At 41.4% G+C, this 23,936-nt stretch overlaps 1 long non-coding RNA gene across 1 annotated transcript; it reads left to right on the plus strand.

The window, feature by feature from the left end:
* The first annotated feature begins 1,057 nt into the window (after positions 1-1,057).
* LOC142487718 (uncharacterized) lies at positions 1,058-8,068 on the plus strand. The gene is made up of 2 exons (XR_012799287.1): positions 1,058-1,765; positions 5,665-8,068. It is a non-coding gene; the product is annotated as an uncharacterized LOC142487718 (long non-coding RNA).
* Positions 8,069-23,936: the final 15,868 nt, after the last annotated feature.

Here is a 23,936-nt window from a genome sequence, read left to right on the forward strand (position 1 = left end):
TACCGGCACATCAGAGGAGAATGCATTTCGAGCTATCAGAGCAGTATATTGGCGGCATCCACCCCTGGGATATTAGACTGGGACAACCACGGCGACCAGACCTTTAGAAAGTTTGCGCAGGTGTCGTTGACCACACTCGTCAACTTCTCCATCCGGCAAACGTACCAGATTCTATTCCTAATTTTCGGAATCATGGGTAACTGTGGTTGCTTCCACAATGCTGCGATTTCGCACCTGAGGGCTGTTGCAAAATGTGCAATTAATTTGTACTCCGATCTACTTAGCCCCTGGGTGCGTCTGCCTAACAGGAACAACCAGGGGTCCAAGGGGACCGCGAGTCTGAGAATTCTCTGTAGCCAATTTCTGAAGTCCTCCCATATTGGGTCCACCTTGGCGCAACTCCACAGCATATGCAACAAGTCTGCCTGTTCCCCGCATTGTTTCGGGCACAATGGAGGTAATCCTGACAAACTTTGCCAATCTCATCGGGGTGAGGTACCACAACATCAGGACCTTATATGCATTCTCCTTTAATGTAGTGCATATACAGCTTTTTGCCGCTGCCAGTACTATTGTGTCCCAGTCTTCGTCTTCTAGTGTCTCCCCTAAGTCCATCTCCCATTTAGTCTTATAACTGAGTTTAATGTCGTCGTCTTTTGCAGGACAGACCCCCTCTCCATAGATCCTAGAAGTAAGTCCCTTATGTCAGTCCCTCTTTAACAGAGCTGCTCAAAATTTGTTCGCCCGGGGCGTTTTGGAATTTTAGTGTAAAACGCTCGTATCTGGAGGTATCTAAAAAATTCAAAGTTTGGCATCTCTTTTTCTGATTTAATTTGCTCAAAGGATTTTATTGATTTTCTACCCTACAGATATAAGAGCCTCGTGAGGACCTTCAGTTTCCAAATTGCAAGATCCTGGCTCAGCAGGCCCGGAGCTAAATCAGGGTTCCCCACAAACGGGGTCATTAAGGAGTGCCGCTGTAACCGGCGCCTTTCTTCCTCCTTATTGGTGCTCTTCATCTAGTCTCGCGAGACTGATGGAGTTACGGCGCCTGTAAATGTGCATATAAGGGGGGACTCCATTTTGATTGCTGGATAACCATTTTTCTATAACTATTCTGTACTAACGTTTAAGTCTCAGGAACTAATCACATGCCATATGCAATTGTGCTGTGCAGGCAGGTCTGAGAAATGTGACTTGACCTGTCACCTAATTATCTTTAGATGAACTATGTTTGTTCAGACTTATTCAGACTTATTTTTGCCCTGTGGAAAACAGGAACTTGTCTTCAGCCGTACCGGGCATAAGTTACACAACAATGCATTTCACAATATACTGCCATTTCCTTAGCGGCCTCCTAAATCGGTATTGAGCCCCTTTCTCAGACCATAAATTGTCTAACTGTCATTTTGCTGATATAGACAGACTGGGAAGTAAAAGGGGAAGTATGTTCTCATATCTGTGCTATTTTCTATGCTCAAGTTTGCTATATAAACCGGCTGTAGACCTTCAATAAATGAGAGAACAGTTTTCTGACAAAGCTTCCTTGGTGGTTGTCTGACTCAATTACTGTCTTCTCCCGAGCTCGTCCGCCATTTTGTTTTCCCAGATCATCAGCGCTATAAGAGTGGGTTAAATCCTCCGGAGGTTTGAAGTCATCTCGAGTCGGGCAGACGGTGTATTTTCACGCTAAGACGTTGGAGAATACAAAAGGGCACTATTTATTTTCATGGTGTCGGAAGTTGGGAAAGAAGCCACATTCGGGGTAAGCATACAAGATATATATTTTATCTGTATATTATCCGTCTGTGTCTCCTTGCCCAAAGAGCCCATAAGGTTTTAAGGTTTAGAAGTTTTTAGAGTTACCGCTGCACCGGATGATTCAAGGTTAAGGAAAAACCATAGAGACACTTGAGTAAAGGACTCAAAGTGAAGTCAGGATTACATGAATCCTTGACAGAAGTATATACACAGGGTTATAGTCCCTGTTGAGAGATAGGAACAAGCGATATAGTTGGGTATCTGCTTGAAAAACTCTTACAGTGTCTGTGGGAAAAGTGTATTTTTTTTTAAGGGGGGAGGAGGATTGTACGGGATTTTTAAGGGATTTTTTTCTTTTTTCTGTATTATTGTGCATGGGCATGTCGTTATATATATAAGATAAGTATATATAAGTGCTGAGTCTATCTGTGCGTAAACATATACAAGATAAGTATATCAGTGCGTAGGATATATAAGTGCTGAGTATATAAGTGCTAAGTATATAAGTGCTAAGTATATAAGTGCATGATATTACGCTGTGTTGCCCATATCTTTTTACAGTGCAAAACGAGCTTGATTTTGGTTATTTTAATCAAGTGTGTATTGTATTGTCTAAATTATGGGAAGGTAGTTTTGCCGCATTTCATATGATAATGATAAAAGGATTATGTTTGGGTGGAGATCCTGAATGGCTATGGTTTCAGCCTGATCCCGAGTGGGACATGCATTATATGGCACTATGTGGCCGCATTTGGGTAAAAGTTGCACCTCACATTGATGAGGCAAGACGAAACAAAGCCCCAAAATGTGATGAGCCAATTTGGCCACCACCGCCCGATAATCTCACTACAATGTATTCCCAAGCCCCTAATGCACCCCCACAGGAGTTTCTACCTCCTGATGTGTTACCCCCACCGCCACCGCCTTGTGTGATGTTACAAGTACCCCCATATAGTCCTATCACACCTGTGCCACTATTTTCCAAGTTTTGATCCTAACATGTTGGCAGCGTTATCACACTATGCTGCAAGTCATCACCCCAAACCTCCTGCATCCGTACGCAGGGAGGAGAGTAATGGCATTTGCCCACAGCCCTCTCTACCCACCTATGTGGAGTTGAGAGACGATGCAGAATCAGAGGTGGCACACCTATCTGAATCTGAGCATCATAAGTCGTCCTGTAAAGAAAGCCCAAACAGAAAGCTTCCCAATGCCGTAAGCTCCACAAAAGTTTCATCTCTCGTTTCACCCCCTGTCTCCAGGGAGAGTGAATGGGAAGACGATACTTCAGATTCGTCTCATTCCGATATACCATCACCCCGTAACCAATTGCCTTTAAGAAAACTTAAAGAAACCACTGCTTCAGCAGGTTCTGTGACGTCTAAGTCATCTGCAGGAGCCAGCAATCATAGAGTTAAGGATTTTTGTGCTTCTGTAAGGGAACTAGCTGAGGAATTTAAAGAGGTATTGACTGATTCATGTGCTGTAACATTAACTCCCGCACATAGTAATGCCAAACCTGTCCTAGTTACACCGCAATCATCTGTTTTCATACCTAAAAATACTACTAGGAACGATTTTATTCGCACTGCTAAAAAAAAAAAACGCGAATATGAATCATTGTTAGCTGACACACAGGATTGTGCTGAGGCAGAGGTTGATTTGAGCATTGTTAAAACTGATAAGGAATATGCTGCAACCTGTGTCAAAATTGCATCTTTTAAGTGCTGTCAACTGAATTTTTTTTATATATATATAACTCTCAAAATGCATATTTGCCCCCTGCCCCTATGGCATCGGGACAATTACCATTTCCATAGGTAGCCCCAATTTACCCCAGTGTCCCTGTTCTAAAAAAAAAAAAACCCTGATCCCTTAACCTTTCCTAGGTCACAGGCTCTGAGGCAATCTCCGATAAAGAAGTTCTTATGGCTTCATGGGGAACCCGAAGCAATAGGCTCCCTAGACCACTCCCTATTGATATGCCTGCCAGGCAGATCGGTACGGATGGGGAAGAGACGGACTCTAGGCAGGAATTAACCCCTGTCAGGGACCGTTCATGGGACAGGGAAAAGTCACAGGATGAATCAGAATCAGACACTGACACTGTGGCACAGGCATATGCAGGTCTGTCAAACAACGCTAAAAAAAAAAAAAAAAAATGTGTTATAACTCCAAACTGCTGTATTTATATTTAACATAACGTAAGAAGAAAAAAAAAAAAAAAAGCAGAGAAGCTAAGAAAGCAAGGGAAAAGAAAGGACAGGAAGTGCTATGATTGTAAAGAGACAAGATATTTTTCCAGTAATTGCAAACCAGCCCCTAAGAAGGGAACCAGAGAATTTTTTTTAGTAGAATATTCTTGTCTAAATTCAGACGGGTCTTTCCCGCCGGTATTGAGAATCTCAAGTATTGTAAATCTTAGTGGAAAATATGTTTTGTGTGTAAATTCAAGGTAGGAAAATTAGTTTTTCCCCAGAATGTTTTATTAAATTTTATAAATATGGTAAAAAGGTTGATTGAGTAATCCCTGTGTGCTTGTATAATCTGAGTGAATCCTAACTATGTGAAAGTTTTATGTGCATTGAATAATATGAATGTCGGTTTATTGTATATATACAATTATTATCTAGGTACTTGCAAGTGTTTCTGAAATAAGAACATAATTAATTGCTCATGTTAAGTTTAAATTTTAAAGGTGAGAAACACCCCCACTAAAACGCAAACTAATCAATAATGGGAAAGGGAGAGTTTGACTGGTTATAGAGAAAAGGACAAAAAATGGGCAAATGTCAGAAAAAAAGGAAAAAAAAAATTATAATTCAGCCCGGTCACTGGTATATTTTGAGGATTTATTCGTTCTGGCCAGACGATGATTTCTTAAAACCAGAAAGACATCCTTTTCCAACTTCTCTATTTCCATGTCAAGAGAGCGAGAGGGAGAGAGAGAATCAGAATAGCAGCCCAGATAGCCCCCCTTCTCCAGTTGTAAAAAATGTGCGGAGATACATTTGAGACACGAAAATTAACCGAAGCTCTGTAGCTACAAATTAGGTTTAACTGTTTTATTAATATAGTTTGCGAGCAGGATCAAACAGTTTTGCATTGCCTTGTCTTGGTAATTTTTGTTGTATTATTTTTGTTTCTTTTGTGTGTCACATTTTATTCTCTTATCAGGCCGTGTGAGGAGCTGCATTTTTAGATGTCCCAAATTATATTGTAATGTAATTAACAGTTTTTTTTTCTTATCTATTTTGTTCCAAGGTTTTGGCAGGATGCCCAGAAAGCTATTTCAAGCTTGTTCCAATCCGAGAAAAAAAAAAAAGTTTTTAAATCTGTGTCTATAATTTCTTATATTACAGGATGTTTCTGTCAGAAGACAATAGTTGCTTATATTTATCTTCAGTAGTGTTTTCAGTGTTTTTAATGCAAACTTTATACCCAAAGGATTCAAGTTAGTTTAACTACAGATCAAACAACAATAGTTAGTTATGTTTTGAATGCTGTTATCCTTTCTGTAATATTGTTCATATATAAAATTATGTGAACAAAGGAGGGGTATTATTGCTGTTTATCATATAGCTGTCTATGCCCAGAAGTTAGATGGGTTAGTGCCCGGGATGAACGAAATCTGAAATTATTATTATTATTTTTAAGAATAATGCTGAGTGCCTTTTAAGGTTGGCAGTGTGCTCGGCACTTTTCAAAGAAATTATATTACAAGTAATTAGTTTGGAGTTCTATACAGAATTATTTTAGCCATTTTTTTTCTTTTGGTTTGGCAATAGCTGAGGCACCAATTTGAATGAATTTATATTGTAGCAAAGTCAAGACCACAGTGACTGTGTAGTAAAACAATTAGTAAGTATTGTATGCAACTGATATATTTTTGAGTCTCTCTAGGCACATGTCAAAGTTGAAAGTGCACCTACGAGAGATGGGTTAATGGTCAAGCATTTCCTACGCAAGAACGTTCTTCATCCCAGATGGAAAGGCGCTACTACTACTATTAAAAGTACTACTCATCACCACTACAGCAAATAAAGTGGCAGAGGTCTCTTTTTGGATCCACGTTACGCATATGAAACTTATCCCAGCACCACCCACAGTTGCTTCAATCTACACCGTATCCAAAGTGGAAAAGCCTAGAGACACAGCCAAAATTCCAGGCCTCAACATATGAACTTTGAACTTTTTAATAATCTTTTTTCTTTACAGGTTTTGTTATTTTAATTATAAATGTATAGTCTATTAGGTTTTTGTAAATAGTGTGCACACAAAGACGATAGGGTAGGAACAGGTATATTTTGTTTAGTAATTGTTATTTTGTTTTTATTGATTTGTGTATAGCATATATGCACACCTTTTGTCACACAATGGAATCCTAGTAAACAAAGCCCATATTTTATGTATAATATAATCCAATATACTATCTATATTCAATAGGTTGCACCCCAGGAAAAATGAGTGTTATATTTAACCCCTTGAGAAAAAGACAATATGATATAAGACATTTGTAGAACCATCTATAAGAAATTGGTTACGAAGGGTGTAGAAATAAGAGTTTGCCCTAGGGAAGATAGAACATTACCCTGCAACTAGAATAGTTTATGTTATTTGGGGAAAATAGTCCAGTGTTTAAAGGTAGAGATGACGGATGGGATTTGTTGGGACTTGGTGGTTGGATTAGTTCTCTGGAAGCGAAGCTATTGGATGCTTTTGTGTGTGTGTCTGTCCTACTCATCACTCTCTATGTATGTGTCATATGCAGTAAACTTTGATCAAGAAGTGCGTTGCACCCCCACCGACGCTATGCCTCTTTCCGGTGATGTCAGCAGTCCCCCAGAAGAAGAGACCGAGAAGAAATCAACTGTGCCGATATAATGGCCGAAAAAGAATGACAAGGCACAATTGGACAATCTCCTGGTCCAGCAGGACTATGCAATGGTTAACTGTTCTTTAAATAGACTGTCTCTAAAGAATAAGAGGGGACTAAGAAGATTGGATATGAGGCTATGAGGAAAGTGGGAGGTCACCCAGAGGCGTGTGTCAGCCACAAGGAAAGGATCATAAGTCAGCCATTTTTTACCATAGCAGCCATTTTGCTGTTTTGCCATTCTGAATAAATGCAGTATGAAAGATGCGTGCAAGATGGATATTTGTGCAATCGCTCCCGGTAGAAATTAGCCCCCACCAATTTTCACAAATTTTAGCCGCCATAATGTGCTAGTAGTTACAGAAGAGCAGTGTGAATAGTAATTTAGAAATTGGTAATAGGTTTTGTAGTAATAGTCAACTTGGTAAACAGAAAAGATATCATACCAGCCACACCGATATATATCTCTCTACAAACAAGAACTCCTGTGGCCATATATATATATATTTTTATTTTCTTCGGACCCCCAAAACCTGCACCACTATTTCAGTACGACAAAGTATATCAACAATATCAAAAACAATATAGTAGTTGTTAGGTTATGGACCCACGACAAAATGAGGGAAAGAGAATTGTTATGGGACTGATATTTATCGTTTGCATATTTGTAGTATTAGTTGTTATTATTTCATGTTACAAATTTATGTGTTTATCTTTATGTAAAATGATTATGCCTTTTGGTAAGTCAGTTGATCACACAAATGCATCACTGAACGTTAATACCCCCATTCACAATTTCCCAAATATGATACATAACTCTGGACCTACTGCCACTAGAGTCCAGATACCTTTGATGGATTATGATAACATTCAAATCCAATACGAGACCCCCATATCCTAGAGGTTAATTGTCATTTTCTGATGACAAAAGGGGGGATTGTAAATGTGCATATAAGGGGGGACTCCATTTTGATTGCTGGATAACCATTTTTCTATAACTATTCTGTACTAACGTTTAAGTCTCAGGAACTAATCACATGCCATATGCAATTGTGCTGTGCAGGCAGGTCTGAGAAATGTGACTTGACCTGTCACCTAATTATCTTTAGATGAACTATGTTTGTTCAGACTTATTCAGACTTATTTTTGCCCTGTGGAAAACAGGAACTTGTCTTCAGCCGTACCGGGCATAAGTTACACAACAATGCATTTCACAATATACTGCCATTTCCTTAGCGGCCTCCTAAATCGGTATTGAGCCCCTTTCTCAGACCATAAATTGTCTAACTGTCATTTTGCTGATATAGACAGACTGGGAAGTAAAAGGGGAAGTATGTTCTCATATCTGTGCTATTTTCTATGCTCAAGTTTGCTATATAAACCGGCTGTAGACCTTCAATAAATGAGAGAACAGTTTTCTGACAAAGCTTCCTTGGTGGTTGTCTGACTCAATTACTGTCTTCTCCCGAGCTCGTCCGCCATTTTGTTTTCCCAGATCATCAGCGCTATAAGAGTGGGTTAAATCCTCCGGAGGTTTGAAGTCATCTCGAGTCGGGCAGACGGTGTATTTTCACGCTAAGACGTTGGAGAATACAAAAGGGCACTATTTATTTTCAGCGCCTCTGCTGACATCATCTGGGGCCGCCATCTTGCCCCCTCCAAGATGTCCGCCTGTCTATTTCCGATGACGCACATCCGGTCGACGACATTCGGCGCCCGGATGCCCGCGAAGCCGGTCGCTTTCCCGCTCGTTCTTCCCGCCACTGGATCTACATCCTCCTGCGCCTCACGCCAAGGTGCCAATGCCCTCCACCGACGCCATCTTGCCTGTCTGCGTTCCACCTCCTTCGATCCAACTCAGCAGACTTTTAAAGTTATTTTTGTGAACAAAAATGACCGCCAGGTGTTTGTTTCTGACACCCCTAAAAATATTTTTGACATTGATACCTTTCATATATATATATATATATATATATATATATATATATATATATATATATATATATATATATATATATATATATATATACACACACACACAACTACTAGATAATTACATGTGGGATGTCTAAACTAGACTGAGATTTAGCTGAAGTACAGCTGAAAAAAATAAGAACATCAACAAGCAGTTTTGGATTGTGTTAAATGCATTAAAATAGATGAAGACAGTTAAAATGACAGTCTAGAGATACATATTGGTATTTATGAGTATTTTGTCAAGATTAAAAATATTGCTGTTTTTCCTCATGTGTAGTGTTAATGATATGTGAGAGGAACTTAATAATGTTATTCTTGTATAACACTGCCTGTGTATGCAGCATTGTACAGTACATGGATGGGTTTTTTTGCTGACAAGTTCTTGCTCTGTTGAGCTTACAATCTCTTCTTTGGTGCCTGAGGTAGAGGAAGATAAAGTGACATGACAAAGATCACAAAGAGCTGCCACTGGGGTTTGAACAAAGCCTCAGACTCAGTGCTCTTACTCACTACTCCTACAGCTACTTCTGCATCCCAACTACTGAGATTTTATTTCAGTGCAAATATTACTGCATGCTTGCACCAACAATTTTCCCTGTAAAAATTAAGTGATAAGTTGTTTGAAAACGTACTGGATCTACATACAGATGTAGCACTCACTGGGGCCTATTCAGTAATCTTCAATAAGTTCAGTGCATTGCCGAGTGGGTGTGCATTTCCTTACCGCACTATAAGAAATGTGTGTCACAACGGTATTCACTAAGAAAAATCACAAGTTATTTTTATAGTGCTGTAAAAAATGCAACATTGCACTATTTTGGGTGTTCCCCCTCCCACCCACCCCCAATACTAATTGCACTGATTGCTTACAGTAAGCTGCAGCCTGGAAGAGCTGCACGGAGCGAGCTGCATTTCCCCGCACAGCTCTTACAGGCGATTGTGCAGTGTTTATGTTAATTTTAATAACATGAGTATTGAAGCAGGGGGGTCGCCAGAGCTGAACCGCATTAATTTCAGCCTGGGGGACCCACTGTAGTCTTTGTGGATATCAGCTACTCCTCTGGTGGCTTCTGGCAAATCCAAACACCACGTCGACGCTGTCGCACTTCCTAGATCGATGCCTCATCACTAGGGCGCGCCTTGGAGGAACAGCCTCTTCCCACTGCTACAGGGCACTGCTCGTTACCATGGGGCTTGCGTGAGTTCGTGATAGCTCATGCACTGAGACCCTACGCGGGATTTGGATTTGCCAGAAGCCACCAGAGGAGTAGCTGATATCCACAAAGACTACTACGATTTTACTCCCAAGTTTTTGTGAGTAGGATTTTGGTTTTAGACCAACCGGACCAGTTGCTTGATAATTGTTTATATTTGTTATTTTATATTGATTGTTATATTAAATTAGCTTTTTTTTTATAGTCAGCCTTGCTTATATTTGTTTATTGTTGTATATCTGTGGTTTGTTTAGTGTTTGTGTTGTATGTTAAACCAGTAAGCAGTTTACACTATGATATGTTTTCTGTTTATATTCCACATATGATGCAATATCTGGCCATGGACTACTGTATCTACTACTTTGGAAGTGCAAATATTGAAGTAATCTTCTACATCACACTCCATTCGGACTTCAAATAGAGTGTATTTGGACAATTTTGGCGCCGGTTTGTATTTTGTTTTCACAGGCCCCAGTCCATCATCCTCTGTTGCTTGAAGAGACGTCTCCGGTAAGTTCTTCCTTCTTTTCTTCTTTCTTTTCTTCTGTCTTCTATTATTCAAAAGGGGCCGGAGATATTACCCCGACAGCTTCTTGGGCTCAAATGAGATGAGACAGGCCTTATATAAGGCCTGTAATGTCACATTTGAGTGCCAAATGGTACAACCCAGACGATTGGTTGGTGTACAATGTTTATTTTATTTATTTATTTATAAAATATTTTACCAGGAAGTAATACATTGAGAGTTACCTCTCATTTTCAAGTATGTCCTGGGCACAGAGTAAAACAAATAATACATGGTTACAAGTACAGTTACATAAATGAACAGGGTATACATTATATACAAGACATTGCGTGCACAGCTAAAGAAAATATATATTATGAGCGTATGAAACAGTTACAGACCAGATTAAAATGTGAGACAGCCTTAGATTTGAAAGAACTTAAGCTGGTGGTGGATATGAGAGTCTCTGGTAGGTTGTTCCAGTTTTGGGGTGCACGGAAGGAGAAGGAGGAACGTCCGGATACTTTGTTGAGCCTTGGGACCATGAATAGTCTTTTGGAGTCTGATCTCAGGTGATAGGTGCTGCATGTGGTAGGGGTGAGGAGCTTGTTCAGGTAGCTGGGTAGCTTGCCCAGAAAGTATTTGAGGGTGAGACAGGAAAGGTGAACTTTGCACCTAGACTTTAGTGATGACCAATCTAGTTCTTTGAGCATTTCGCAGTGATGTGTGTTGTAGTTGCATTGGAGAACAAAACGACAAATTGAATTGTAGAGGGTGTCAAGTTTGCTAAGGTGGGTTTGAGGAGCCGAGCCAAATACTATGTCTCCATAGTCAATAATTGGCATTAGCATCTGCTGTGCAATACGCTTTCTGACCAGGAGACTTAGGGAGGATTTGTTCCTGTAAAGTACCCCTAGTTTGGCATAGGTCTTGGTTGTCAGGGTAACAATGTGCATCCCGAATGTTAAGTGGGAGTCAAACCATAAGCCCAGGTATTTAAAACTAGTGACAGGTGTTAGGGTGGTGTTAGCGTTGGTTCTAATCAGGAGCTCAGTCACTGGAAGCTTTACATATTTAGTTTTGGTCCCAAATACCATTGTTACAGTCTTGTCAGTGTTTAAAAACAGTTTGTTTTGGGAAATCCAGTTTTCGAGTCTCAAAAAGTCAGACTGAAGTATGTGTTGAAGGTCAGAGAGGCTATGGCTGTGTACATATAGGATTGTGTCATCTGCATACATGTGTATTGAGGCGTCCTTACAAGCTGTGGGAAGATCATTAATGAACACTGAGAAGAGTAGGGGCCTCAGAACAGAGCCTTGCGGGACACCACAGGTGATATCCAGGGGGTTGGAGTTAGAGCCTGAGATGGACACATGTTGGGATCTTCCTGTTAGGTAGGACTGAAACCAGTTTAAAGCATGTTTCCCTATTCCAGAGCTCTGGAGTTTGTTAAGCAGGATAACATGATCAACTTTGTCAAAAGCCTTTGCAAAATCTAGGAATACTGCACCAGTGAGTTGTCCCTGTTCCATTCCACACTGGATTTCATTGCAAACTTTTAGCAGGGTAGTTACGGTGGAGTGTTTGGGACGAAACCCAGACTGGAATTGGCTAGGGAAATTTGTCTTGGTGTAGAAATCACTTAATTGGGAGTGGACACATTTTTCCATGACTTTGGATAGAATTGGGAGAAGTGAGATTGGCCTGTAGTTTGAGACAGTGTTTTTGTCCCCACTTTTGAAGATTGGGACAACTCTGGCAGTTTTCCAGGTCTTAGGGATATGGCCTGCAGACAGGATAGAGTTGACTATGGACGCAATTGGTTTGGCAATGGCTGGGGCACCAAGTCGTAGGAACCTAGATTGTAGTAAGTCGGGTCCACATTGGCTGCTTAGTTTTAATTTGAGGAGCGTTTGTGTAATCTCCTCTTCAGATACTGGGCTAAATTGAAAATTGTGGGCAGTGTTGGGAGGGGGTGGGACTGTAGGGATACTCCCTGGATGAGATTCATGTTTGGGGTTTGTGCTGCGAAATAGTCGAGCGCAGAATCGGGGTCGGGAATTAAATCGATTCTGTGCCATGGGCAGTTGGTAAGGTCATCCAGAAACTGTTGTGGGTTAAAGTTTTTAAATGTTCTAGCGAGGAGAACTTTAGGGCTTGAATGGGGCGGTTTAATTTTCCTTACACGGTACACTATTGCATGGTCACTGAAAATGTCAGGAAGGATGCCAGAGGATTGGATTCTGCTGGGGTTTGAGGAGAGAATCCAGTCTAGCAAGGAATGGTTATGCGATTTCAGGTTTATCCGTGTGGGTTGGGAAATGAGTTGTGATAGGTTAAGTGACTTGAGTTGTATCTGGATTTTGTGGTTTTTAGGGTCAAGCCAATTGAAGTTGAAATCCCCTAGAACTAGCAGCTCACTCTTCTCATTCAGAGAGGAAATGGAGCCAAGAAATTGGGTGATATCAGTCAAGGATTGTAGAGGGGCTTTAGGGGGGCGGTAGATGCCAGCAAGCAAGATGGGCTTAGAAAAGGGGAGGCAGATTTTGCCAACTAGAATTTCAAAAGAGGGTGGACTTGGTGGGCAATTTAACAGTGTAAATTGTAAGGTGTCTGCAATATAAAATAACACCCCTCCTCCTCTCTTTGACCTATCTCTCCTAAAAATGGAGTATCCCTGAATGGCGATATTTGCATCAGGGGTTTTAGGGGATAGTCATGTTTCTGTAAGACAGCTTCCATTTTTTTTAAAGGATATGACATCATCTTAAATGGAGGAAAGCCAACCAATCAGGTAGTATATGCTTCCCTCCCTGTAAGATTACGTCACTTCAGCAAAAAAAAAAATATGGCACCATGACATGGTACACCAACCAATCGGATTGGTCGATATACCGTGTGATACCTTTCATTTTTTGGAGTGATGTGACTGTAACACTTGCGCTTGACAGGACCCCGGTACTGAGGTGGGGAAGTATAGAACCACGCACCCACAGCAGCGGAAGCGTGCTTGGCAGGTGGATTATCAACGTAGCCGGGTCTGGGTTGGAGAGAGTGGGTTAGTCCTAATGCTTGCCAAGGTCTTGGGATAGAGAAGTCAGAATTGTCAAAGTCCGTTAAGCCGTGGTCTGGGGTTGGAGAGGTCAGAATCGTAGAAGTCCGTATAGCCATGATCTGGGTTGGAGATGTACACAGAGTCAAGGGTAAGCCAGGGGTCAATATCCAGAGGGGTTCAGAAGTCAAGCCGGGTCGGTACATGTAGAATCCAAACTGTAAGAAACACAAGACAAGAACAAGGCACCACGAACGCAGGACCTCAAGGCTACAACCAGTTATGCTCAGCAAAGCAGGAACGGAAGTGCAGGGTATTTATAGCACACAGGAACCAATAGCAAGGGAGGCTGAGCAGAGGCGCGGCGTCTGCTGAGGCAAGGATTGGTTGCAGGAGACAAGTGGGCTAGATGAGAACTTAAAAAACACAGATTAGGTAGCGCTAACTTAAAAGTTAAAACAATTTATATTGTGAAACCTTAGATGGGGATAATAATCCACATGCAAGGGGCTGCCCGAAATACAATTGCTGACCCCCTGGTCAGGATGATAACAGAGAAAAAAGGATATGTATAACAAGAGGCGCCTGTTGATAAAAAAGGATATATATCCAACCAGTTGGATAGCCAGGGATAGGCTCCAGACGTTGCAACGCTCTATCTACGGACCGGATCGGTTGCAGCAGCTGTCTGAGCAGCAGAGAGGGGATACTCTCAGATTTATCCACCGCCTGTTTACATCTGCCGTCCGGTGAGTGGGCAGTTCACCCATTGCAGAAGTGTGTCCAATCGGCATTCCATTGTCCTTTTACCACGTTTTTTATTTTTTACATGTCCTGTTACCATTATATGTTTATTAAATGTTTTTATATTAGTATTCACCTTGTATCTCAGCTGATACTTATTAGTTATACATGTTGTGTGTTTTTATGTGTTTTTATGTAGCCCCCCTTTTTTTGTCATACAGTATCACGCTATGTATTGTGTTTCTCTCTTATTTTAAGCACAGCACTACGTCTGGAGCCTATCCCTGGCTATCCAACTGGTTGGATATATATCCTTTTTTATCAACAGGCGCCTCTTGTTATACATATCCTTTTTTCTCTAGATGAGAACTTGCCACACAGCTGGGGAGCAGTGCACGGCGTCACATGTGCGTGCCGCGCGCGAGAGAAGCGCGATGCGTCCGAGAGGGCAAAGCTTAGCTCCGGCACTAGAAGAGCTGCGCTCCGTAAGCAGAGCGGGGGTGCGTGCACGCGCTGGTGCCAGAGCGGATGTCTGTGCTGTGACAGGTAAGGAGGGAACACGTCGCAAAGGACGTGTTCCTCGATTCCTTACAGTGACGTCATCAAAAAGGGAGGGAGGGAGGAATGCTACCTGATTGGCTATCTTACCTCTCTTTTTGATGACATCACACCACTCCAAAAAAGGAAAGACATCACATGGGGGAGGTGGGGGGGGGGGGTGTATTTATTTTTATTGTATTGCACTGTACTGGTTTTTGGAATGGGGAAAAGCGCTATTAGCCATCTTTGACTAATATCACTTTTGCCCATGCTGGTGTGGTGTTGTTGGTACATGGGGTGGGTGAAGATGATAGTTGCCCTGGATGGTGTTTAGGCCTTGCGGGAGGGTAGCACAAGGGTTTAACCCCTTCATTGCCTTAGCGGTTGTAAGTGCTAAGGTAAGGAAGGGGTTAACTTCAACTGCAACCCTCCCGCAAGGCCTAAACACCCACCCTGGGGCAACTACAAGCTTCATCCCCCCCCCCCGTACCAACAATAAATCAGTTGCAGACATTTAACCCTTTCATTACCTTAGTGGTTAGCCACTAAGGTAATGCAACTGGCTGTTATTTTATATTTATTACATAGGGTTGAATCTGGGGGTCTCCGGAGCAAAAATAAATATGCGGGTCAGCTCTGGAGACCCCCAGAGGTCCCTGGAGACACCCGAATTCAATCCTATGCAGTAAAAATAAAAGAAACTCCTTGATAAGCAAATCACAATTCTTTTCTCACCACCCTTTGGATTGCGAGAAAAGAATGCAAGTTTTTATAGAACAATATGCATATTGGAATTTAGTGAACAGCAGTTGCTGGCAAAAAAATACACGTTTGGGCATTTTTTCAGCCACCGCAAGGCTTATTATAGCTAGAGTGTTATAGCTTGTCAAAAAGCCATTTTAAGTGTGATATTGCCCCGTTATAGAACCTTTCTAAATAGCTACACATGCAATATCGCTCTATAAGGGCACTCATTTTGCATTAATGCACCTATCAAAGTTTAGTTAATAGGCCCCACTATCTCCTGAGCTGTGGCTGAGAAATAAAAAATCCACGCACCCAGAGTCAGAGCATGCTGCGACATCGCTGAGAGGTAGGGGTCCATGGTTCCATATTGGACCCCCTATAGCGATTACCCTCCGGAATCAGGTCAACTGCAGTTGAGGTCACACAGCTTGCTCTGGTGCTGGACACAGGAAGGTCTGCTACATCTTTAGTTATTAAAAGTGTGCATGTATATTGTGGTGAACTATGAGTTATTGCAAAACAGTGTTGCTGCTGTGTGGAAAGAAAAAAAAAGTATGTGAAGTATTGTATTAGGAATTATACTGTACGGGATTGTTAATCAGTGACAGGTCTGGCTAGTGTGTTTGGTATGGTAGGGTTCTGGTTTAGGAAGAAGTGTAGCAGAACTAGGTGTACTGTTTTGAAAATTCACATGTTGTTTTTTTACAGTTGATTAGGAAAGCCAAGGATTGCATAAAGTTAGGAGAAACTAGGGCTATTTTTTAGGCTGAACTCAGGGGGTGCACTCAGTTTCAGCATTTTTAAATTATTTTTTTAAGCTCTGGCACCTTTTTAGGGATCAACAAGAAACGTACAATGATTATCATTATTAGGAATATGGATGGAATACTAATTGGGACAGGATAAATGCTTTTTCTACCCCATTTGTTTTTTTAAAGTACATTTATGTATTGTAGTTTAGACCTTAATGTTTCTTTTCTTATATTTTCTGATGACTTTTTCTGGGAGAAATCTAGACTACAGCAGAAATAACTGAGAGGTTTCGTGCTTTCTGTACTCTTGCAGTAAAGGGGGCATCTAAGGTAATGGCTTGGGTGTGTTGTTAGGTGGGTATTCATTTCTGACTGCCCCTGAATAGGACATTTACTGAAGGTTTTATTTTTGTTCTTCTAGCCCCCGATATTAAACATAACTTCATATATGGTTGTGTTTTAATGAGTCCTTAATTAGCTTGAATGGATCATAACATGTCTTATGCCAAATCTCCGCTAAGTAAATATGGGCCTATATCTTATCATGTAGCTTCCATTTTCAGCTGAACATTTTGGCACACAGAATAAACTCATCCAACAACTAAAATTATTTTCCCTAAACTTTTTTCATCTTTACAGAGAAACTAGCAGAAAATAGTGTATCATTACAGAGAGAATCTAACGGAATATACACTGTAGGCTCATAAGAAACCATCGGAGGTTGCTAAATTGTCACCTTCCAAAACAAACTTCTACTGTGCGCTGAAGCTACAAGAAAGCTTTAATCTTTAGTAACTGTAGCTAGGGAAATGTTTGATGTGTTGTACATATACACCTTAGCTTAATGTTAGTACAAACACCTGTTCGTCATCAACCACATCATCCACCTACTGTATGTTCCTCATAGAATTGTGAAAGGCCAAACAGTATACTTTGAAGATGAAACTAAGCTTGGCTATTGCTAGACAAGTAGCAAGGACTATTAGAGCACATACTCTTTGGGTGCACAAAATACAGCAGAACCACATGCTAGAAAATGGGCTAAAATAATTATGAGTTATTATAGGTTGTGATAACTTTTATCAGACCAACATGAGAGGTCTTCATAAATTGGTGAACAGAGCTTACAAGATGTCATTGGCGTATTCTCCAAAAATTAAATAAGCGTATAGAACTATCAAAACCTCTCCGGTCTCGTCCTCAAGTGGTAAAATTGTAACAATTTAACATTTTCTCTTTTGGTGATACCAACACATACTAAATAGTTCAACTTTTGTAATGGTCTGTCTCCGGCTTATAAGACCTAAACGTTTGACAGCTGTCCAGCTTCTATATGCAATTTTGTTCTGTATTTTTCTGTTATGGGTTCTCTCTCACAATTGTGTTCTTAATTCAAATCAGGTGAAAAAACAAAACCATTCTTTAGCTCCTCATCTGCCTCCCCTCCCAACAAATTTAGTGAATAGAGTGTTATATAAAGTAGATTGGTCTGCATCATGTTTTCAGGGAATATCCTCTAACTCCATACATTTAACCAATCAATATGGCTGCTTTATTATAGCGTGAAGGTTTATGTGCTACTACTTGTATCAGTATGTAACCCTGCCCCCCCCCCGCACCTCCCCAATCCCAGATAGGGTCTAGTACTGGGAAAACTATGCTGGTTACTTGAAGTATTGTGGTGCATACCTGCTGATAAACAGTAGCCCTGAGTCTCCCGCATAATGTTAGGGGATATCAGGACTGGCTTCTGGGGTATAACCTGACTCGTACTCACGGTGACAGCGCCTCCATCTCTTGCAGTCCCAAGGATGGGGGGGGGGAATAGTTAACTATTTTTTTGTTAAACTTTCACCCGCACTATGGTCTATTTTTCTTTTCCTGAGATGCACTGACACCACCTGACGTCCATCCAAAGCAGAGATAGCATTGCCACGGATCTGGGATACTGCTTGATTTATCGGCTCCATTGTGCGTAGTCATTCTGGGATTTGTTTCACTTGTTTGCATTTATTGCACTACAATATTGCACTATGTGATTTTCTTTATTTTTATATGTATCTACCACCCTTCCGTTTAGAGATAATCGTTTGGCAAGACTTTTTGGAACAGTCTTTAAGGGTTGAGTGGAGGTTTTTACCCCTTTATTATGACTTATATTATCACTTTCACTGTATTATAGGTGTGAATAATGTTATATTAGAATATATGTTATCACCTTCACTGGGTTATTATGAGAGAGTGTTATAGCGCCATCCATTGTTTTGTTTTTTATACTTCTTTGCGTTATCTGAATCTTCTGAATTTTTTTTTGCATTTAGTGTTCACGTTTCACATCCATACGTGAGCACGGGCAGAATGCATTGGTCGAAAAACTTTCTTCTTTAGGCACAGTGTAAAGTTCCCTTGAAATATGGATTTGTTTTATCCAAATGCGCTCCATCACATCTTCATTCTCCTATTGATTTCATTCAAAATGTTCCCTTTCATTGTTATTTGCCAGCCAAGGAAGACAGTCTTCGACTTCTTCTAGTTCTTTTTCATTTATTTCAATCTTTGCTGACCTGACATGTTTTTTGAATATCCCCTTGGTCTTGCTGACATTCATATGGAGTTGCACATTCTTACTTGCTTCGGTGAGTTCTCCAATTTGTTGCTGCAGGTCGTCTGGACTTGTGGCAAAAATAGCAATGTAATTTACAAATCGAAGATGACTTAAATATTAACCACTCATTTTGATTCCTTTTTTCCCCCAATCAAATGTCTTTTCCAATTGATGTTGATTGTTTTTGTCTTCTTTTTAATCAGTTTTCTACTTTTCGATGTAATCTGCCGCGAACTAATCGGTGATCACTCTTTTTGTCAAAACGGATAACTGTGCTGTCTTCAATCATATGTTTCTGGTTAATTGTGATAGTCAATTTCATTCTTGACTCCATTAGGTTCATTCCATGTCCATTTTGTATTTGGATTTTTCTTGAAGAATGAATTCATGATGTAGAAGTTTTCACATTCTGTAAATTCTACCAAACTGAACCCACATCCATTCCTGTTACCATAACCATACTTACCAACAGATGCTTCATCTTTCTTTGCATTGAAATCTCATAACGATCTTGAGGTGACAATTTCCTTTGTTGTTAAATTAGTTGATTTCATGGTAGAAGTCTACGTAACTTGATTTTGGAGCATTCACTTGGATTTTTTGAATCCTCTGTCAACTGAATGACGATTTTGGCTGCTCTTTCTCGCTTTCGTACTCATTTATGCGAGAAAGGCATACAGAATAGCATAACCTGCAAATCGGAAAGGGCTCTTTATATACAGATTTGCAGATCTTGCTGCTACTAAAATATGCCCCAGAATCTTTTTCTTGATCTCTGTTCTCTCCACCCAATTTCCTTTAGCTTTGAAACAGATAATTGTTCCTACAGTTCAAATAAGAAGATTTTCAAAGTATGCCTACAAATAGAAATAAAGAAAAACAGATACAAAAATAAAGCTTGAAGAAAACTGAAACATTCTGTAAATATACCCCTACCAAGGGGTTGATATGTACCTATAAAGTATTTTCATTCCTATTTTATGATCTACTGTACCAATGTAGCGCTATGGTCGGTCGCTGTTGTCTTGCATAGTTCTTGCAGCACCCCACCCAATACCACGTGCAATTAAGTTTTGCGCGCATTTTGCACAAAACGGGACAGAGGGCTGAACATGGAATTTTAGCGTTGTTTGCAATACAGGCCAGAAAGTGAGCGATCGTGAGATATTGTGTCTTAAAAATAAAAATGTAATGTAACCATCACTTACTGTCAGGATCCGTGATCCTCGGCGTGCTCCTCGCTTACCCCAACCCGCGACTGTGTGTTCCGCTACTACTGCCTCTGGCAGCACATCTCGCCTGACGGCGAATACCAGCTTTCCATCTAGGGGCGCACGCGGACCACACTCTGCACTAAATGCCGGTCCCGCTGGCCCCGCGTCCAGGCTACGCTTCGCGGTGATGCCACCGTCACGCAGCGCGCACCCGCTATGCGCGGCACTCGCACACATGCGCAGAACCTTCCTTGCTCCTCTGAATATACTACACCTGTTGCTGATTCCTCTGCCTGCGTTTACACATGTGCTAAATCTCTCCAGCCAACCACAGCCAGGCATACTCCTGAGTATGCTCCAACCTCATTGGACAATCTCCCTATATATGCTCAGCTGCCACACTGGCAATTTGGCTGAGCATAAACTTTCCTGCTAGCAAAGTGTTCACTGCTGTCTTGCCTCCACTGTCTTGTCCTGCTCCTTGTTCCTTATTCCCGACCCTGGCTACTCTTCTGGACTCCGCTCTTCTGTTCTCCTGACCTCGGCTACGTACGACCATCAGCACCTTTCCAATAGTGAACTCGACAAAGTACCATGACAATCCACCTCTCTCCAATCAAGACCACAGCTAAGTACCTCCTACGATCCGCTATTCTCAAACACTGACCTCGGCAAGTATTACTGACCATCCAGAACTCTCCTACACCGACCCGGCTACCTCGACCAATCTGCACTCCAGGTGCGCTCACATGGCTGTGGGTTTGGGTTATATCAAATCCTCACCTCTGCCTCGCGGTCACGCCTTGTTTGTGGTGAGAACTCCGTTACACTTACTCCCGTTCATGTTTGCACGATCTGATATCACACAGTATCGCATTGTACTGTACTGCTGCGACCAGCTTTATTACTGCATTTGCCCGTCTTGTCCCGCGGCTGTTTTTGGGCTGGCGCCGAACTTGGCCGCGCGCCAGCCGGATCTTCCCCGGTCGTTCCTCTCCCCTCGCGACCTTTGTCTCCGCTTCTACGGGTCCCCCTCTGCCTTCCCACATCCCCCCTTACCCCGCCACCACCTTCGGGAGCCCCGGGCACGCGCGCCATGCGCGCACGCACCCAGTAACGCGTGACTGCGCATCAGTGACGTGCGGCACGTAGCGGGAAAAAAACAAGCAAGCCGCGTCTTCCCGTGCATTGCGGTGGCGGCCGAATAAGACTTAGCTCGGCCGCCACTGTATGTACTGTAAGTGCATAGAATTTAATGTAATGGTATTGAATTTAAATATAAAAACTTGAAAATACCAAAAAGTAGTTTTAGGGATTTTTTTTTATTTGCTAACAATAACAACATTTAAATGAATAATACAATACTACAAAGACTCTTCTTCCAAATTTACAATGTTCTTTTATTTTTCTTATTCGACCTGGCTGGCTTTTGGACGTCTTGGCCTGTAAAGCGATAATATTCAATGTTAATAATCGCAAATACCGTACAGTAGTGTGCTGCGCATGCGTGTCACTATGGGACCTGATGGAAACGCATATGCATATAATTGAATTTTTGTACATGCGTATCGCTATGGAACCTAGTTGAAAATAAAACTAGTATACAGTAGATGCATGAATTACAGTACTGTACATTACCTGACAGTGTTCTTGGATTTCTTTCCTGCATAACCACGGTGTTGGTTCCCTCCGATGCTAAACTTGCAAAACATAAATGAACATACTGTAAGCATTAAACAATGACTACATTATGCATTTTTGCATTTTTTTAATATGGTACAGCTCAACCACCAACTAACACCTTATTGCTGTATCTGTTACATGTTCAAATGGTACAATGAAGAGATTGTTTTATTTAGAGAACAAAATGCATTGCATGCAAGAATTAAAGTACACTACATTACCTGGCAGTATTGATGAATGGGTTTCCTGTATGAACACGGTGTTTGCTTTGCCCAGCCCCAAACCTGCAAAACATTCAATACGTGCATCAATACAATCTGCACACTGACAAGTAATTAGCTAAGTTGCAGATCGATTCGTTCTCCTGTAATCGATCGCTTTGCTCAGGGTTATTTAATTCAGTTATTGCTGCAAAACAGTAACCATGAAGTAAAGTTCTGTGTGGCAGATCATGTGACCAGGCAGTTACTAGATACAATTGGTGCACTGTTAGAGAGAGGGCAGGGCTCAAGAGCCAGAGCCTGTCTCAGAAGGGGAAGGGGTGTGATTTTGTAAATAGTTTCTATAGAAACCAATATGCTTGTGTAGCCCATCAACCCCTCCCTCCCCCCCAACCTCATATCGAGTACCCTAGGGTGTTTCATGGTCTGGCTACATGTCTGTGTGTGGTGCATACCTGCTGGCAACAGGAGGGCCTCAGTCTCCTGTGGTGACATGGGGGACAACAGGACAGGTCTCTGGGGTGGATGCCTTCGTTCTCCTCTAATGGGACAGCGTCTACATCTGTAGTAGGCCCCAGGGATACGGGGTGGATTCCCTACTGCAGAATCCCCTCCCAGGGATGAGAGATTCCAGTCTCACACACTGTCTCTTTAAATAGCAGCAGCTCTTTATTATCCTCTCAGCAGTAGCAGTCAATGCAAGATGACCCTGCCTCCACTCTGGGCCTAAGGGCCACCCAGAGTGGGGCTAGCTCTTCCCTCACCCCCTAAGCAGGGTGAGAAGTAGTTGGTCCACCAATCTATCTATCAGCTCTTCTCCTCATACTAACACTTTTCACTAGACTGACTGACTCTTCTAAATAGGAAGTGCACTGCTCTTAATAGTTTCAGCAGGCACCGCCCCTGTGTCTCTTGATTGGACACAGGGACAGGTGACCTATCTTTACCATCTAAGGGCAAGTGCTTGAGGTTGGGTAAACCCATGATAACTCCTGGCAGACCTGCCTTACAAAGGGATTACTGCTAGGAGGAGAGTAGAAATATAGCCATAAACTTACCAGGGCTACACTTGCTACATTAGAAACATTAAAAATGTCTTTAAAATAGTTTTTCAAAGATGCTACAAGTATTTTATCATAGTACAGAACTAATGTATTTAAAAAAATCACACATGTAGTATATTGCTTGAATTGCAGCTTTAAAAAACAAATACAATAGTGAAACAGTAACAGTGGCCAAAGTCATCTCTTCTAAAAATGTGTGGTGGAGCAGCTCCAGCTCACCTGCACCCAGCACAGCCCAACCTGCCCCCCCACCCTGCTCACCTCGCCTGCACCCACCACTGCCCAACCAGCCACCCCCTGCTTAACATACCCTGCACCCATCACTGGCCAACCAGAATCCCTCTGCTCACCTTGCCCTGCACCCATTGCTGCTCAATATATCTTTATATTTTTTATTTTTCAAACCTTGGAGTGCCATGGACAATATATATATATATATATATATATATATATATATATATATATATCTTCAGAGCTGAACCCTTAATTTCAGCTCCAATGACCCCCTTCTTCCCGTAGGTGCTGCCGGTATCTCTGCAGTTTAAATGTCCCAGTCACAGCTTCCTATTATCCCACGTGACCGGGACATTGAAACTGAAGAGAGATACAGGCAACCCTACAAAGTAAATATAGCCATAGCCCAGATGTTTTTGTAATGCCTTTTATTTGAATACTGTAGGATGAAACGGATCAAATCTCATCAGAATTGTGTCTAGATCGTCATTGGTTAATATGTATTACGTATCAAAGGAGTTGGTGTTTGTTAAAATGCTTTGTAATGTGCATAGTATAAGTTCAGAGTACATTAATACACCTTTGCTTAATTCCCTTTCAGGCTTGTATACATTTTCACTAATCACATACAAAATAAAAAATGTGTATAATTGTTTTAAATATCCCATACTTTGTCAGTGGAAAAATGCTATTTAGCCTTTACTCCTCAAGATTTCTGAAAATCACCTATTTCAAGCCCTAAATCTA

Source organism: Ascaphus truei, chromosome 2, assembly GCF_040206685.1.
Source record: "Ascaphus truei isolate aAscTru1 chromosome 2, aAscTru1.hap1, whole genome shotgun sequence".
Taxonomy (NCBI): Eukaryota; Metazoa; Chordata; class Amphibia; order Anura; family Ascaphidae; genus Ascaphus; species Ascaphus truei.